This window comes from Chelonia mydas, chromosome 2 (assembly GCF_015237465.2).
Source record: "Chelonia mydas isolate rCheMyd1 chromosome 2, rCheMyd1.pri.v2, whole genome shotgun sequence".
Lineage (NCBI taxonomy): Eukaryota > Metazoa > Chordata > Testudines > Cheloniidae > Chelonia > Chelonia mydas.
In genome coordinates, this window is record NC_057850.1 from 252,720,539 (window position 1) to 252,740,462 (window position 19,924).

Sequence of the window (19,924 nt, forward strand, 5' to 3'; positions counted from 1 at the left end):
CCTTGATGACCCATTAAGGACCATCGGCTATACAATTGACCCATTGAGAGAAGGCAGATACACCTTGTTACTCAGCAAAGTATGCAGGGACTTGCCCATGTGACTCCAAACTCCATTTTGCTGTAATTTTCCACAGTAAGAACAAAGAGGTGTTCTTACACCTGGAAAAGACTATTAAAGGCTGATGCCTCATCTCCATCTTGTCTTCAAACCTGCTTCATACCTCTGGAGGGACTTTGCTACAAACGGAAGCTCTAAACAAAGGACTGATGATCCATCCCAGCTGTGTATGTACTCCAGAGACTTGATTTGAACCTGCAGTTTATTCTATCACTGCTACAAGCCTGAACCAAGAACTTTGCCATTACTGTATGTAATTGATTCCATTTAACCAATTCTAGCTCTCATCTCTATCTTTTTCCTTTTATGAATAAACCTTTAGATTTTAGATTCTAAAGGATTGGCAACAGCGCGATTTGTGGGTAAGATCTGATTTGTATATTGACCTAGATCTGGGGCTTGGTCCTTTGGGATCGAGAGAACCTTTTTTTCTTTTACTGGGCTATTGGTTTTCATAACCATCTGTCCCCATAACGAGTGGCACTGGTGGTGATACTGGGAAATTGGAGTGTCTAAGAGAATTGCTTGTGTGACTTTTGGTTAGCCAGTTGGGTAAAACCAAAGTCCACTCTGTCTGGCTGGTTTGGTTTGCCTTAGAGGTGGAAAAACCCCAGCCTTGGGCTGTAACTGCCCCGCTTTAAGCAATTTGTCCTGAATTGGCACTCTCAGTCGGATTCCGCCAGAACCAGCATCGTTACACCCACATGGAATGACCTGCAAGATCTGGGCCTTATGCATGCTTCCTTGTATAGTGCCAGACTTCAGCACTAATTATAAGATTCCCATTGCAGGAATTCTCAGACTTAGATCCATCACTGACATTGTAAATGCTTTGGGGCAGACACTGTCGCACTGTAGGTACAGTGTCCCTGGATGAGGCCTCTAGGTGTTACCATCATACAGGTGTTAAATAATGATGGTTAACATCTTTCCACTGTGATGGGGCATGCAGGCTAACAAGCTCCTCTGCATTCAGACTGAACTACATAGGCGCAAGGCCGACTCCGCTTGGAGGAAGCAAGCTTAAAAGGGAGAACGTGCCATAGGAAGGGGTGTCAACTGGAGGGAAACTGCTTTGCCTCGGAATTAGCTGACTCTCACAACAGAGTTGCTGGGAGGAAAAGAGCTTGGAAAGGTCCGCTGCTCACAAGGGCCCACCAGACCAAGTACAAGCCAATCACTACAGGGAAGGGCAAAAGATAAACTCTGACACAGGGTTCAGTCTTGCCTAACTGCCGTAAACAAGCCAGACCTCTATAGATTCTCTTAAAGGAAAATTCCCCCTTTAACGTCCCCTTAACTGGAAGATCCCTGGACCTGAGAATCAAGAAAGTCTGAAACAAGGTTCCCAAAGGGGGAAAAGACTTTGGAAGGGGAAGAGATTCTCAAAATGCCCATGTGGGACCCGGTAAAGGCTCAGCCTATTACATCCACTTTAATACTTTCTTCCTTAACTCTTCTGACACTGACACTACTATATTGTGACAGAGATATTCAAAGGAACACAGTGACCATATTGTCTAAAAACCCAACCAACTTTACAATGCATCCATAACTCTAACCTCCCTGCCTTCCCTAGAGCTGGTGGCAGGCCGGGTTCTACCCTACAACAGAATGCTTTGTTTCAATCTGGTTCCTCAAGCCTCTCTCAAACCACACCCAACCAATGAGAGCCATGGAAGCCCACGCAAACATATAGGGGTGTGGTGGACAGAAGGGTCAATTGGAAGTCCCTAACCACCAGCTCCAGTGCCCCACTTCTCCACTGAAGCAAGACACATGTTTAGAATATGGTGAAGGCCCCTAAGTCATTGTGTCTAACTAATAGCTAACTGACCCTAGTTTGATTAGCTGAAACGGGATGGGCCTGGTTGAAGTTTTGAGTGAATGTTCAGGTCTGTTCTCATTTTATCCCTACTTACAAAGAAATAATACTTACAAAGAAGGAATAGCTTTCACTTGTCAGTGACCGCTGGGAGGAGGTGTGCTCTGTCCATCCTAGCCACTAATATGGCTTCCATTACTGTAGTATCTGAGTGCTTCACAAGCCTTTTAATAGATTTATCTTCCCAGCACCCATGGCCAGGTTAATGAATAGGCAACCTAGGCATGCTTCTAGGTCCCAATTTGGTGGTGGGGGGCAACCTGCGTGGTACTATGGCCTCATGCACCCCGAACGCAATACCACTCACTCAAATTTGGTCCTGCCACGCTCCATCATTATGGATAGGCGGCGAGGCCAAAACGGAGTGGTGCTGTGCCAGGTTGCAATGGCACTCGCTTAAGTTTGGCCTGGCCATGCCTCCTTCTCCTCCCTGTCATAGAATCATAGAATCATAGAATATCAGGGTTGGAAGGGACCCCAGAAGGTCATCTAGTCCAACCCCCTGCTCGAAGCAGGACCAAGTCCCAGTTAAATCATCCCAGCCAGGGCTTTGTCAAGCCTGACCTTAAAAACCTCTAAGGAAGGAGATTCTACCACCTCCCTAGGTAACGCATTCCAGTGTTTCACCACCCTCTTAGTGAAAAAGTTTTTCCTAATATCCAATCTAAACCTCCCCCATTGCAACTTGAGACCATTACTCCTCGTTCTGTCATCTGCTACCATTGAGAACAGTCTAGAGCCATCCTCTTTGGAACCCCCTTTCAGGTAGTTGAAAGCAGCTATCAAATCCCCCCTCATTCTTCTCTTCTGCAGACTAAACAATCCCAGCTCCCTCAGCCTCTCCTCATAAGTCATGTGCTCTAGACCCCTAATCATTTTTGTTGCCCTTCGCTGGACTCTCTCCAATTTATCCACATCCTTCTTGTAGTGTGGGGCCCAAAACTGGACACAGTACTCCAGATGAGGCCTCACCAGTGTCGAATAGAGGGGAACGATCACGTCCCTCGATCTGCTCGCTATGCCCCTACTTATACATCCCAAAATGCCATTGGCCTTCTTGGCAACAAGGGCACACTGCTGACTCATATCCAGCTTCTCGTCATAACAGAGAGGCAGCCGGGCCAAACCTGCATGGGCAATGGAACAGCCAGTACTGCTCCTCCTTGCTGCTGCCCCACTTCCAGCAGCCCATGCCACCTCTGCTCTGTCCAGAAGATTCAGTCAATGACAACCACAGGTCCAGCTACAAGTAGGAGGCACTGCAGTGAGTGTCCATGTTGGGGGGACCGGTTGGGAGAGAGGTGGCTGTGAGTGGACATCAGAGAGTTTTGCCTAGGACCCAGTGATGGGGAACTGAGGCACAGATAGATTAAGGCCCAAATCCACAAAGGTATTTAGGATCCTAATTTCCATTCCATTAGGCACCTACATATCTTTGTGGCTCTGGGCCAAAACACCATGTCCAAGACCACACAAGAAGTCTGGTGTAATTTGGTGATTACCAAAGTCCAACAGAAAAGAAGTCAGTTGTGTAATGAGAGGTAAAATAGTCGAGTCAGAGGTTGTTTGTGTTTTTTGGGAGGGTGGGTCTAATCCTGCTCCACTGAAGTCAATGGAATCTTTGCTCCTGGAGAATAATTTTTATTATTCTAGAAAATTAAATTCTCTTTGCCTTGTGACTATTAAAAGCTTTAGGGTTTGTTCTGCTGCTGTCTCATCTCTGGTCTTATTTTTGGCCGTGTAACACACTGTCTTTATACAATGGGATATAATCCTTGAAGTAAAAGAAAACACCGGCTGTGAAATATGTTGGTTTTCCAACAGTCCTACAGTCAACACATGCATTCCATTATTTAGTTGAGTGTAGGTAACCTTTGGAAACTTGGAACAGCCTATTTCAGCTGAAACCCAAAACATGTTTAAGGAGTGAAGTAATCTAAAAAAATGGCTTTTTATTAATTCTCTGACACACATGGCTGTTGTTCAAACTGGAAACCAAAGGGGTTAATCCAAACAGTTGAGCAGTTATTGTCAACAGAGGCTTGGCAGAGTAAATATCATTGTAATCTGGTTTTTGTGTTTGCAGAAAGGGGTGTTTATGTGTTTGTGTGGGAGAGAGATTTTTTTCTCTCCTCTTCTGAAATTATTGCACTGTCCTTTCCAGATTTGCAAACGACTTAAAGGAACTGGTCTATTTTTAATTAAATATCTTGAAAAGAGTAAAAAACCTTGAGAGTGTTAATTGTCAGTGGAGCTGTTTTATTATAAGCAGGTCTGGTAGTGCCACCTATTATTAAGGAGGCCTGACACTTCCCATTATAAGACCCTGTTTTCAGTTTACAACTTTGCCAAACTTTAAGCATTTCAGCTGAAATTTTCCATGCCAAACATCTGCCTCATTCTGATTGTTTTGTTTTTTTTAATTTCAGCCAAACCAGTTCAGCTCCCCAGCCCACCTCTTCTGCCAGTGGCCTCGCTCATACTCCACCCCTGCTTGCCCCATGCCCCGCCCCCACTGTGCCCAGGCCCCGCCCTCTCCCCACTAAGAAAAGGAGTACTTGTGGCACCTTAGAGACTAACAAATTTATTTGAGCATGAGCTTTCGTGAGCTACAGCTCACTTCATCGGATGCATACTGTGGAAACTGCAGAAGACATTATATACACAGAGACCATGAAACAATACCTCCTCCCACCCCACTCTCCTGCTGGTAATAGCTTATCTAAAGTGATCATCAAGTTGGGCCATTTCCTGCACAAATCCAAGGTTTCTCACCCTCCGCCCCCCCATACACAAACTCACTCTCCTGCTGGTAATAGCCCATCCAAAGTGACCACTCTCTTCACAATGTGTATGATAATCAAGGTGGGCCATTTCCTGCACAAATCCAGGTTCTCTCACCCCCTCACCCCCCTCCAAAAACCACACACACAAACTCACTCTCCTGCTGGTAATAGCCTATCCAAAGTGACCACTCTCCTTACAACGTGCATGAAAATCAAGGTGGGCCATTTCCAGCACAAATACAGGTTTTCTCACCGCCCCCCCCTTTTCCCAAAAAAACCACACACACACAAACTCACTCTCCTGCTGGTAATAGCTTATCCAAAGTGACCACTCTCCCTACAATGTGCATGATAATCAAGGTGGGCCATTTCCAGCACAAATCCAGGTTTTCTCACCCCCCCACCCCCATACACACACAAACTCACTCTGCTGCTGGTAATAGCTCATCCAAAGTGACCACTCTCCCTACAATGTGCATAATAATCAAGGTGGGCCATTTCCAGCACAAATCCAGGTTTTCTCCACCCCCCACCCCCCCAAACACCACACAAACTCACTCTCCTGCTGGCACGAGGAGAGTAGCTACCAGCCACTGTTTTTTCACACCCCTGAGTGAGAAAGTTGCAGTGCTGTAAAGTGACAGTGTAGACAAGGCCTTAGAAAATGGAGCATGTTTTCCACTGCATGCCGGATGGTGAAGACTGGACAGGCAGAATGTACCTAATTAAAAGCAGGAAATTTGGGAATAAAAACTGTCAGTCATGGGGTTTTTGATATAAACTGAACTTTGTCACAGATTTATTTGCAAAAACTTTGTAATAAGGGCAAGTCAGCTGTCCTGCTGAATACAACATTAAATATTATGGGATATGCGATGCAGCCCTTCTCTGTTTTACATTTTCTTAATCAGTATTTCCCAGATGATTTCATAATTTATGTTATTATATTTATATTTTAAATGTACTCTTAAGCCTTCATAAAGTACTCATTCCAGATTACTACATGTTTAACTCACTGAAATAAAGACATTATTTTAAATTAATCAGTCACAGAGGTTGAGTGTTCATAACAATGTTCATTGCTTTTAGAAAAAGGGAACACTAATATACTTTGTGTGATCTCCATAACAATAGACATGTTTATGAAATTTCACCAACTTTAAAAAATATGGTTTCAGAGTAGCAGCCGTGTTAGATTGTATCCGCAAAAAGAAAAGGAGGACTTGTGGCACCTTAGAGACTAACAAATTTATTTGAGCATAAGAATTCGTGAGCTACAGCTCACTTCATCGGATGCATTCAGTGGCAAATACAGTGGGGAGATTTATATACACAGAGAACATGAAACAATGGGTGTTACCATACAGACTGCTCTGCCCAGAAGACTCAGTCAGTGACAATCACAAGTCCAGCTACATCATAATACATCAGACTCTAATGAGAGTAATCAGGTAAGGTGAGCTATTACCAGCAGGAGAGCGGGGGGTGGGAGGGGGGACCTTTTGCAGTGATAATCAAGGTGGGCCATTGCCAGCAGTTGACAAGAATGTCTGAGGAACAGCGGGGAGGAGGGGAGGGAGGGGGGAATAAACATGGGGAAATAGGTTTCAGAGTAGCAGCTGTGTTAGTCTGTATTCACAAAAAGAAAAGGAGGACTTGTGGCACCTTAGAGACTAACCAATTTATCTGAGCATAAGCTTTCGTGAGCTACAGCTCACTTCATCGGAAATGATCCATCCACTCCCAGTCTTTATTCAAGCCTAAGTTAATTGTATCCAGTTTGCAAATTAATTCCAATTCAACAGTCTCTTCAATCTCTTTGGTCACTCGATTACAGACCTAAAAGTGGCAGTTCTTCAACAACAAAACTTTAAAACCAGACTCCAACGAGAGACTGCTAAATTGGAATTAATTTGCAAACTGGATACAATTAACTTAGGCTTGAATAGAGACTGGGAGTGGATGGGTCATTACACAAAGTAAAACTATTTCCCCATGTTTATTCCCCCCCCGCCCCAGCCTGTTCCTCAGACATTCTTGTCAACTGCTGGCAATGGCCCACCTTGATTATCACTGCAAAAGGTTCCCCCCATCCCCACGACTCTCCTGCTGGTAATAGCTCACCTTACCTGATCACTCTCCTTACAGTCTGTATGGTAAAACCCATTGTTTCATGTTCTCTGTGTATATAAATCTCCCCACTGTATTTTCCACTGAATGCATCCGATGAAGTGAGCTGTAGCTCACAAAAGCTTATGCTCATATAAATTTGTTAGTCTCTAAGGTGCCACAAGTCCTCCTTTTTAAAAAAAATATGTTTCCAAAGATTTAGGCATAACAAAGGATTTTATATCTTACTTAGCTTCTGATTTTGCTGGAGTGTTCTCTTAAAACTAGTTCACCAAATAGTCAGAAGTAAAGAAAAGGAAACTCTTTTCTCTAGCTATCTGGAAGGAAAGGGGTGTTGTCCCTTTAAGGGCTCTCTTCAACAGGGGGGTGAAGGGAGAAATGGATGGACAGAAAGGACAGGAAGACTTAGGAAGTAAGTTTTTGAGTAGTTCAAATTAAAATGTGTATTTTAGATAAGGGTGGTCTTTTGAAGGATTTATTTAAAAACCTCAGTGTCTGAAGATCCAAGCATTTAAGGCTAAAAATGAATACTCAGATTGTGCATATAAAAATCTATGCAAGGATTTTTTAGAGTTGTGATTTTATAATCTTCAGCAACACACTAATGAAATATTTTTAAAGCAAATTTTAAACTAAGGTCCTGTAGACTAACATGTTCTGAGTAAATATTACAGTAATGCACAAATGTTTTTGTCAGTAAATTCAGAAACTGACAGTATATACCTGGGGGTTGGCAAATGCCTGTTAAATGGCTTCATTACCACTTGAATGGCTCTCTAATAGTTTCAATGTTGTGCTAATAGGGCTGGAAGGGCTTTTTCACTTTTAAGTTATTAGCTCCCCTCTGGAGGAAGACTCACCAGGCTGCAGCAGCCAGCCATGGGAGCCTGCAGGAAGGGTCAGAACAGGGATAGGAAGCGGTGTGAGGGTGGACACTAAGACCCAGGGGTCCCGCAAATTTTCGGGTGCCCTACAAAGCTGCGTATGCTGCCTATGCCTAAGGACGGCCCTGCATGCAGCAACTCACAAGCATTCCATGAAATCTAAACACTAAACACATTCTTTCTAATTCTAATACCCATTTTAATAATACTAACACACTGGTGAGCCAGATTGATCCCACCTATGTATTTGTCAGCATTCAACTGAGGCCTGGGGATCTTGGCGTGAGCTGGCACCTGGTCTGCCAGCATCACAGAGAGTTTAAGATTAAATATTAGAAAAAGCTTTCTCACTATAAGGGTAGTCAAGCTCTGGACCAGGCTTCCAAGGGAGGTTGTAGAATCCCCATCATTGGAGGTTTTTAAGAAGAGGTTGGACAAATACCTTTCAGGAATGGTCTAGGTTTACTTGGTCCCACCTCAGCACAGGGGGCTGGACTTGATGAGGTCCCTTCCAACCCTACATTTCTGTGATGCCACCTGATGATATTTTTTGTGGGGGGGGGGTCACTTTGCTTTTTTAAAACTTCGTAAAATATGTATAAAATAATGCTAAAAGAACATTGTTAAGGTTGGTTTCAGAGTAGCAGCCATGTTAGTCTGTATTCGCAAAAAGAAAAGGAGGACTTGTGGCACTTTAGAGACTAACCAATTTATTAGAGCATAAGCTTTCGTGAGCTACAGCTCACTTCATCGGATGCATCCCCATTGTATTTTCCACTGCATGTATCCGATGAAGTGAGCTGTAGCTCACGAAAGCTTATGCTCAAATAAATTGGTTAGTCTCTAAGGTGCCACAAGTACTCCTTTTCTTATTGTTAAGGTTGCAAAGTCTCACACTCAGAAGTTAGGAAAATACACATTGGAGGCTCCAGAGGAATTTTGGAGCGTGTACAGGTGGTGAGTTGGTATAGGTATAGGTGGTGAGTTGTGGCATGCCACAGGTGGTGTGATCCCCTAGCCCAGCGCTGTCCAATAGAAATTCGATGCTAGCCACACTGCTAGCCACACTTGTGGTTTTGAATTTTTCTTATTAGCCACATTATAAAAAAGCCACATCCATTAGCCACAATTCAATAGCCTATTAGCCACGTGGCTAGTGGCGAACGTATTGGACAGCGCTGCCCTAGTCAATTGCTGATGGAAAACTCACTGGAAGTGAATGCTGCTGAGAATATTAATAAGAGCCATTCTGTGCTTTCTAAGACAATAGAAGTGTCAGGTAAATGAAGGATTAGACGACAGAGCAATGGCAACATGTCTAGTGGGTCGGGGATACAGCCTGAAGGGAAGAGCTGGCCATGGTATTTCTTTCAGCAGCTGGCCTTGAATGAAGACATTTCGTGGTCTATTGATTTCCTGTGCATCTTCAGACTGTGGGTGGATGATAGGCCAGCATTGCCACTAGCCCCACCTTGCTGAGGGGATGCCATAAGACTCCACAGTATGAACCACAAGTGCTTTTCTAGCAAGGTTTCTTCTTCTGTGGGTTTTTCCATGGAAGGGCCTGAGACAGGCCAATGAACGGTTCCGGAAAGAAGCATGATCCTGTAACTTAAGGCATTTGACTTCATCTCCTGATTCCTAGGTTCCGCTCTCTGCTCCGAGTGACTTTAGGTGAGTCACTTAATCTCCCTGCCCCTGTATCTGTAAAATGGGGATTATGCTTCCTTTGTCTGTCTTGTCTATTTTGATTGTAATCTCCTCTGAGGGAAGACTGCCACCTCTTGATTCTTCAGCACCCTCGCTTGAGACGTAGACTCACTGTCAATATCCTCCAGTCAACTCCTGACCTTTCTTAGTGTCTGAAAGCTGACATATGCATCTGCCTATATGTCTTGTCTCATTTAGACAGTATTCTTCTTGGAGCTGCAACCAAGTCTTCCTGTAGGTTTTGTGCAGGGCTCAGTATGCTGACAGCACTTAGTCAATAATACAATAACAACATCTTGAGAGGGTAGATCTGCAGGCCTCTACATTTTATTGTATAAAGGTTAAAGTGTGTCTAGTGTTATCACAGTTCATTGCCAAAAAATACACACATGAAAGCCTGGCCTTTGCTGAATGTTTACAGAAAGGTTACTGTGCATTTTATTACGCATAAAGCATCAGACACCTTATTGCTCAGGGCTCCTTTTAAATGTCCGTTTTAAGTACCTTCACTTGAGCCTGAGGACTAGCCATCCCGGCCTCAAGGCAGACTGATGAGCTAAGGTGGGCTGCTGAAGGACTGCCTGGTTGGCCGGCCCACATGATTGGCTGAGGGGGACCAGCCGGCCTGCTTTTAGGCTCAGCAGCTTTAGCAGGTCACTGGCTGCTCAGTGTTTTGGCAGCTGTGATTGCTCTTGCTCCTTCCTTGATCGTGTCCTGCATCAGCTCTGGTCCTCCTCCTGCCTTGTTCTGGCCCTGCTCTTTCATTGTTCCGGTCCTGCTCTGGTCCTGTTCCTGCCTTGATCCTAGTTCGTCACTGTGGTTCTGACCCTTGGCTCCGGTTCCTGACTCCAGTTCTGATTCTCTGGCTCCTAGTCCACTCAGCCTGGTTCTAACCAAAGAGCTGGACTGCTGTGGCCCGGACATGACATTAAATGGCAATGTATAAGACAAGTAATATTATCATGCCTCTTGACACAGCCTTCATAAGAACCCAATGATCAAAGAAATGGAACAAGAAGTACACAGCAAGATCTTAAATGTTTAAACAATTTCCTATTTAGAGGAAGGATGGTCTCATGGTTAATGGAGTATTAAATATTGTTTTGTATTTATTTGCATTGTTGTTACATCTAGACATATCAGCCAAGTAGGGCCCCACTGTGCTAAGCTTTGTACTTGTACAAACATACAGTAAATGACATCTATGCCCCCAAAGGTTTACAATCTAAACCAGGGATCGGCACCCTTTGGCACGCGGCCCGTCAGGGAAATCCACTGGCGAGCTGGGGCGGTTTGTTTACCTGCAGCGTCCGCACATCCCTTGGCCCACGCTGCTTCCCGCAGCCCCCATTGGCCTGGAACGGCGAACCGCGGCCAGTGGGAGCCACGATCAGCTGAACCTGCGGACGCTGCAGGTAAACAAAGCATCCCGGCCGGCCAATGGATTTCCCTGATGGGCTGCATGCCAAAGGTTGCCGATCCCTGATCTAAACTAAGGCACTGGACTGGGATTCAGGGGATTTGGGTTCACTTGCTGCCACAAAACTCCTTGGGCAAGCCACTTAATGTCTCTCTGCCTCACTTCCCCAGAATGGGAAAAGAACCCTTCCTTTGTCTGTCTTATCTATTTAAATTGTGAACCCTTCAGGGCAAGGACTGTCTTTGACTATGCCTTTGTCCAGCGCCTGACACAATGAGGGCCTCAATCTCAGATGAGATCTCTGGAAGATATTGTAATCATGATAATAAATAATGGTGTTTGTAGAGGTGGGGGTCCTCAATGGAAAACTTGGGTTCTGAACTTGCCGAAGAGAAAACGCACCGGCAGATTTATTTAGTTTGGCTCAGTGATTGAAGTTTTATACCTTCTTTTGAAAAGAATTGTCTGCAGCATCAAGCCAATGCCGAGAGAAGGTCAAACTGCAAACTTTGGACCTACATATGGACTTCCCCAAAGTCAAAGAATGTTCAGATAGTCACAACACACAGGTGTGACAAAGAGGGTGGGCCAGGAGGGAAGACAAGAGAAGACTAGTAAATGTTCTCTTGCTTTGCATCTTTAAATCAGGACCTGATATTTTTCTAAAAACAATACACTCTGGTTCCACCACAGGTGACTATGCTTGATACAAGTATTACAGAGGAAAATTCTCTGGCTTGTGCTATGTAGAAGATCAGACCAGATGATGATAACGGTCCCTTCTGGCCTTAGACCAGTGGTGGGCAACCTGCAGGCCGCATGTGGCCCATCAGGGTAATTTGATTGCAGGCCGCGAGACATTTTGTTGATGTTGACTATCCACAGGCACGGTCCCCCGCAGCTCCCAGGGGCCATGGTTTGCTGTTCCCTGCCAATGGGAGTTACGGGAAGCGGCAGGCAGCACGTCCCTGCAGCCCGCTGCTTCCCGCAGCTTCCATTGGGAAGGAACATTGAACCGCGGCCACTTGGATCTGCAGGGGCCGTGCCTGTGGATGGTTAATGTCAGCAAAATGTCTCACGGACCACAATCAGATTACCCTGATGGGCCGCAGGTTGCCCACCACTGCCTTAGACTCTATGGATCTATAATCGAAATATTTTTGCACAGATGAGCTGTGTGCCTGGCTGGTAGAGAGCTCAGCCTTGCCATTCAGTTCTATTCCCTACTGTATGTTTCCTAAGGTTTTCTCCAGTCTAAGTTTGGGGCTTTCTGCCATTTCCCTTGGGAGACCATTCTACCACCGGATAGATCTCAGTGTTAGGAAGTTTTTCCTGATAGTCCTGATTTTTTTCTTGAATATTGCTCTGCGACTAATTCTAGTTTTTACCTCTCCTACTCAGGGCCACAGTCCTTACCTCACCCCTCCCTGCTAGTGAGACTAGATCTCAGGTGACAGGTTCATCCTGCTTCCTGGCTGGACCCCAGTGCTGAGAGAAGCCACCATGGATTTGGCAGCCAGCAGGTGAGGGCTCAGCATGTGTACACAGGGGCTACTCTAGCAACAGTGGTGCGGCAAACACGCCAGATTGCAACACCACTCAGTCAACTTTGGGCCAGCCACCCCCTGCCTCCAGGGCAACTGGACCAAACCTGCACAGGGCTGCAACCCCCCCATGCCAGGTTGCATATTGTTCCATGGGTACGGGGCCCTCTCAAGTGGAGGGCCCAGGGCAAACTGCCTCTTTTGCCTCCCCCTCTGGGTGGCCCTGCCCCTACCTACCACCTTGCCTAATTTCTCTCTCTCCTCGGTGTTTTAACTCTTCAGATATTTGCAGATTCTTAACATGTCTCCTCTCTATTCTCTCTTAGCTGAACCATGACTTTGCATCTTGAGGAAACAGGCAAAATCCCAAATATCTGAACCACCAAGACATGCATCTGCCTACAGCGTGTAACCTCATAACCATATATCTCTAACCCAGCTACCTCTTTGGTCTGCCCCTTCTCGGTGTATATTATATCTTCACTTGTCTGTCATGCCTCCCATTTAGGTAGTAAGGTGAGGGTAGTGGCTTTAGAGACTATTTTGCAGAAGGTGTTCCATGCACATGGCGCGGCATGGAAGAAAGCCCGAAGGTGTTTGTGGGAGAAGCAGGGAAATGGGCATTACTGATGGAGCTGAGCAGGTACAGGGACAACTCACTAAGGGGCCCTGATCCTCTCCCATTGACTTCAGGGTCAAGCCCTAAGAATACAAGAGCAGGTAAGCAGGGAGGGTCAGAGGAGTGAAGAGATCCAAAGCTGTAATGCTCATGTAGCCCAAAAGAATTTGATTGCGACGCCAAACCAGGCAAAACTGAGAAGTTTTGTTTGCATTTTGTTTTAAGAGTTTGGGGATCATTGAAACCCCCAAATCTAGAGAAAATGTAGAAGGGTGTTAGCTGAAATAAACAAACAATAAAAGTCCAGGGCATACCCCTGTGAACCTAACCCACTGAATTTCATGAAGATCTAGTTATTGCTGGGTTTTAACAGATTCTCTTTAACCAGGCCATGTTCAGTTATCAGATGTCAATGGGATAAAAGGACCAGATGTGGCAATGTTAACATATTTTGTAGTGCATCATCAAAGTGATGTGCAGGGAAGAACAAAGGCATAATCCGACACTGAGGCATGTCTGCTTTGTTTCCACTGTAAACATTCTCCAGAGGAAGAATCTGCGTGCATTTAGTTCTCAGTGAGCATTTTTATGCATTTAAAAGAAATTGGCTTATGCCACTTGCTTACAGAAGACAACTGATACACTCGCTACTGAGAAGCTGAGAAGCATTTCATTTCTCTGCTTGGCATCTTTAGTTCATTTTACATGCTGTTAAAAATCTGAGGGACTGTGTATCTCAGAGGACATTTAAAATGTAGCACACTTATTTTTAAACGAGAAGTGAGATCTTTGGACGACAACTTGTCTGGAGCCACACTGCTTCAAGCTGTCACGGGAGAGTATTTTTGTCCTGATAGTAACTTATAATTAGGTTTCTTTTTAGTGTGAAACTCTCCAGATCCACACACGTGCCTAAGAGCTGTCAAAATACATGAGGGCTTGATGGGAAGAAATCCAAAGCAGCATTGCACAGAAGGAGGTGTCAGAGCTAGAGGTTTCTTTCTGTCTTTGAATAAGGACAGAAGCAAGAAATTACTTTAGGGCCACACCTTGCAGTTGCCAGTCAGTCAATATACCCTTGGGTGTCCAATTATGCCCATTCCTATCTAACAGAATTGGGCTTTTGGCTGAGTCACTAGCTATTTCATAGCAACCTGTGGTGGAGGCAGTGGAAAATATTCTGCAACGGGTGTATCCCTGGAAATAATAGTCTACTTCTGCTGACATAAGGAGATTGGGGAAAACGGGAATTCTGTAGGACATCAGCAGAATGCATCGTAAAGTTATTGGTTCACAGTAGTCAAGTGGAAAAGATCCACTGTATCATTGAATCTGTCTCTCTACACAAGAAATATATAGTCCCCAAGGAAAGATGTAATAGATATAAAATGTATTAAGAGGTGGGTGGGTGATAACTGGCTGTCAATCTCTGAAGGGTGTCACATCATGGAAGGGGAGAGGGATTTAAGATAAAGAAGAGGATATAACTAGGAAAAATAGAATAAGCTAGACAAAAGGCAGCTTGGTCTAGTAGATCGAACACTGGACTGGGCGTCAAGAGACCCACGTTTGGGTTGGGTGGGTGACCTCCTTTCTGTCTTGTCTATTTAGATTGTAAGCTCTTCAGGGCAAGGACTTTCTCTCACTGTGTGTCTGTATGGCACCTAGTACAGTGGGGCCCCAGTTTCATGTGGGTCCTCTAGGCCAATGCTTCTCAAGCTATCTGAGGTGGGGGACTGGCAATTTTTTTTTCCCAATGTGCGCGCAGACCGGTAGCCGATGGCTCGTGGACCGGTACCAGTCCGCGGACCACCACTTTGAGTAGCACTGTTCTAGGTGCTCCCAGTTTGGACAAGATAATAGGAAAATGTACCCTGAATCTCAAGAAAACCTTCCAAAGGGTGAGGTTTATTTCATCATGGAATTGTCTCTCTGGCGAAGTGGTTGAAGCCCACTTACATGTTCCGTTGAAAACTGGACCAGAACAAGGACAAGAAAATAGCATGGAAAGGAAGAGCCTACCTTGGTGGGTGCTGGAGAAGGAAGTGGGAACTTGTGATTGGTGGGAATAAACAGGCAAGCAGGAATCTTTGCAAGCCTGTCCTATTGGCTGAGGACAGCCAGGGTATGTTGTTAGCAGCAGGTGGTTTATTAATGCAGACAAAACCTAATGTCCAGCAGTCCCTTTGTCACACAATTGCACAGCCACTGTGGGGACACTGTCAGAGAACGCAGGTTACACGCCGCATTTTAATTCAAGGCAGCTAAACAGCTGCTTACCCCGTTCCTGAAGGCAGATATTCAATTAGGCCGACTCCGGAGTGCAAACCTTTGGTTGACATTAACAGCTCTTATTTATTCTGAAGCTAATATTCAGGGCATCCGTCTGTGTGATTGCACTGAATTGTTTGGGGGAGCAGTCCAACATGGTACCCCAATTAAAGATGAACACACATCTTTTTCTCAACCGTAAATCGCAGCGGCAGTCCATGTAGATCATCCTTGCCATGGGACCTTGGGCCATCCTGGCTCTTGAGTATTGTGTCACAGAAGCAGCTAGAAGGTGCAGTGGACATCAGGACGCCATTGCGCTTGGTGCTGTACAAACACATAGTAAAAGGCAGCCCCCGCCCTCAAAGAGCTTACAGTCTGAAACAGACAAGGCAAACAGAGGCAGCTGAAATGACTTCCCCAACATTTTACAGCAGGTCAGAACCAGGGCTAGAACTCAGGTCTCTTGGCTGCATTAGGCACCTCTGCTGCTTGCCAGGTTAAAACATCATCACTACAAGCCCCTGAGAGCCAGGCTGCAAGTGCCCTCCATCCTCACCTGCCCACTGTGGTTTGATTAGGTGGGGAGACCAAGAAGAAGCAGCTGCACAAGGGTCACTCCAAATCACAGTCCCTGCTCTCCGGGAGCTCCAGGCCAACTCCTGCTCACCTTTCCCCCCAGATAAGAGGGAACAATCTGCTTAATTTTGGTGGAAAGAGCAAACCGCTCACTCCCTGTGCACAAGCAGCAGCTCTGGAAGACATTATGCCTCCCTGAATCGTAGCCACCCCCATCAGTCCACTGGGGCTGTACAATTCCCTTGGAAGGGCTGGGATTACAGCTTGCTCAGCATTTTTCATTTGAAACTTGAAAAAGGAGAAGAAAAAGAACCTTCCCTCCCTCCCCATGAAAATGAAAAATTTGTTTTTCTTTGTTTCTTTTTGAAACCAAACAATAAAAAGATTTTAGATTTTTCTGGGATTTATTCCCTCTTTCTTGCCCTATTTTAGTGGCAAAATGGAAAAATGACACAAGGGAGGAAGGGTGAAAAAGGAAAAAGAGGGGAGGGAAGGAAGGAAGGAAACAAGAGAAAAAGCAAAACCTGAAACCGAAACTTCAAAAAAAAATTGACTCTTTCTTTCTTTCTTTCTTTCTTTCAAAAAGGTCAGAAAAAAATCAAAACTTTTTATTAAACAGTTCAAGAAAATGAAAACTTTTCATGGATCACACTTGGGTTTTTATTGACCTGCTCGATTTACATTTTATTCTGAGCCTTTCAACCATTTGATTTGAGTTTGTAACAGAACCTGACAGTAGGAGTGTTTTGCTTCATTTTGGGGTTTGATTGCAGGGATGTTGCATAGCCCTGCCGGGTACCTGTGAGCTGCAACTTCTTTGTTAACAAAGCAAACTATGACACATTCCTTATAGGCATTAAATAGCCTTGAGGGGATTCCAAAGTTGCCTCTGCCAGCAGCTTTCTTTTAAAATAACAAATTCAGGGGCATACAAAGAATCAACAGTGCTACAAAGCAATAACACTTTATGGGTCAAAACCAGATTGACTCTCTGTGAGATAGAGTGCATGGAGTGGTTCCAATTTACATTGGATCTTAATTTGGCCCTATGTTTTCAAAGTTGCATTCAAGCATTTAATTTATAGCACCTAATCAACTGATAAATCAGCCCACCTGTACTAATGCCACAAATTTGCAGGGTCTTGGACTATGGCCCTTCATATTACACCTGGGCAAGTGAACCATAACCCTCTTGAGTCAATAAGTTACACTGGTGTAAAACTGGTAGAAGGCACAGGACAATCAGGCCTCCTCTGCTGGAGTTTAAATTTATTCTTGTTACATTCAAGCTCTTTAGACGGGGATAAAAAATCGTGATGACATCAGAAAAACACATGCAGTTGCTATCATTCAGTGGTAGGACTCTGCTTAAGTTTTGACTCTGTTTAAGTGTTCGATCTATTTCTGGCTGGAAAGAGAGCAGGTTAGTGCCATGATCCCTGAAGATAAAGAATCCATCCCCAAATGCTCCACCATTCAGTTACAGCAAGATTGTTTTGAACTGTAAAAAATTGCAGCACATTGTGTTTGGCTTTCCCTGTAGAGACGATAATATAGGGAGACAAAGTCTTTCGTGCAGGACAAAACAGAAAAGCTAACGGAATCCAGATTAGCCACACAAGACAAGAGTGCAATACACTGATCTTGTTTTTTTGCAGCATACAATCAAATTATTTAAAGAACTTTACACAGTGCAAGAAGCAACACTGCAACTGCATGGATGCATATAATTCGCAATCCATTTTGCTACTCACTTCAGGTCAGGATTTAAGAAAAGCCTGTGTAACAAGGGGCACCATTGTCAGCTCAGAGTAAAGAGCTGGTTAAAGAGCTACGGAGATCTCATATTATGTCCAGGAGGTTAAATTTCAGTGATGTACGGCTGAACTATAATGCAACCCTTGTTCTTTGTGAAAATACTGTGCAAAGGGGGGAAGACTGCAAAGCTGTGTATACTTTACACAAAAAGCTGGTTGGAAAATATCTGGGGGTTTTTTGTGGCAAGAATTTGAAAACATTTCTTTTATTTCTTCAAAATTTCCCAGGAAAAATCATTTTTGGGGAAAAAAATAAAATCCTAAAACCTGACAAATTATTGGTTTAAAAATGATTTATATTGATTTTGAAAAACAAAAGTATTTGCTGAAGAATTCTTGCTGAAAATTTTTCAGATGCCTGTTTCCAGCTTTTTTGTTAACAGCAAATTGCTCTTCCAAGACATATCCTGTGAGTTCACCCACACCCCCAACCACACCCACACACACACCCCCCGTGGTGGTAGCAACACTGGGAATGCAGACAGGGCTGGGGCATAAGGAACTATGAGGAACTATGGTGTGATTGGAATAATAGAGACCTGGTGGGGTAACTCACATGACTGGAGCACTGTCATGGATGGGTATAAACTGTTCAGGAAGGACAGGCGGGGGAGAAAGGTTGGAGGAGTTGCACTGTATGTAAGAGAGCAGTCTGATTGCTCAGAGCTCCAGTATGAAACTGGAGAAAAGCCTGTTGAGAGTCTTTGGGTTAAGCTGAGAAGCGAGAGCAACAAGGATGATGTCCTATGGTGGGCGTCTGCTATAGACCACCAGACCAGGAGGATGAGGTAGACGAGGTTTTCTTTGGACAACTAACAGAAGTTTGCAGATCGCAGGCCCTGGTTCTCATGGGGGACTTCAATCACGCTGGCATCTGCTGGGAGAGCAACACAGCAGACAGATTGACAGCTGTTTCTCAATTCTGTGGGTGGTAGTGCATGGCCATTCTTAGTTGGTGGAGCAATTTGTCTGGTTAATTCCGATAACGAACGAGACTCTGGCATGCTAACTAGTTATGTGACCCCAGAGGCGTCCAACTTCTTAGAGGGACAAGTGGCACAGACAATCCAGGAAGTTTTTGGAGAGTGTTGGGGACAACTTCCTGGTGCAAGTGCTGGAGGAACCAACTATGAGCCAGGCTCCTCTTGACCTGCAGCTCACAAACAAAGAAGAATTGGTAGGGGAAGTAGAAGTGGGTGGCAACCTGGGCAGCACTGACCATGCGATAGTCAAGTTCAGGATCTTGACAAAAGGAAGAAAGGAGAGCAGCAGAATACAGACCTGGACTTCAGAAAAGCAGACTTTGGCTCCCTCAGGGAACTGATGGGCAGGATCCCCTGGGAGGCTAATATGAGGGGGAAAAGAGTCCAGGAGAGTTGGATGTATTTTAAAGAAGCCTTAGTGAGGGCACAGGAACAAACTATCCCAATGTGCAGAAAGAATAGCAAATATGGCAGGCAACCAGTTTGGCTTAATAGAGAAATCTTCGGTGAGCTTAAACACAAAAAGGAAGCTGACAAGAAATGGAAACTTGGACAGATGACTAGGGAAGAGTATAAAAATATTGCTCGAGCATGCAGGGGTGTAATCAGGAAGGCCAAGGCAGAATTGGAGTGGCAGCTAGCAAGGGATGTGAAGGGTAACAAGAAGGGTTTCTACAGGTATGTCAGCAACAACAAGAAGGTCAGGGAAAGTGTGGGACCCTTACTGAATGGGGGAGGCAACCTAGTGACAGATGATGTGGAAAAAGCTGAAGAACTTAATGCTTTTTTGCCTCAGTCTTCACAGACAAGGTCAGCTCCCAGACTGCTGCAGTGTGCAGCACAGTATGGGGAGGACGTGAGCAGCCTTCAGTGGTGAAAGAACAGGTTAAGGACTATTTAGAAAAGCTGGATGTGCACAAGTCCATGGGTCCAGATCTAATGCATCCGAGGGTGCTGAGGGAGTTGGCCATTATCTTTGAAAACACGTGGTATTGGCCATTATCTTTGAAAACTCATGGTATTGGCAAAGATACGAAGCTGGGGGGAGAGGTAGATACGCTGGAGGGTAGGGACCAGAGTGACCTCAACAAAGTGGAGGATTGGGCCAAAAGAAATCTGATGATGTTCAACAAGGACAAGTGCAGAGTCCTGCACTTAGGATAGAAGAATCCCATG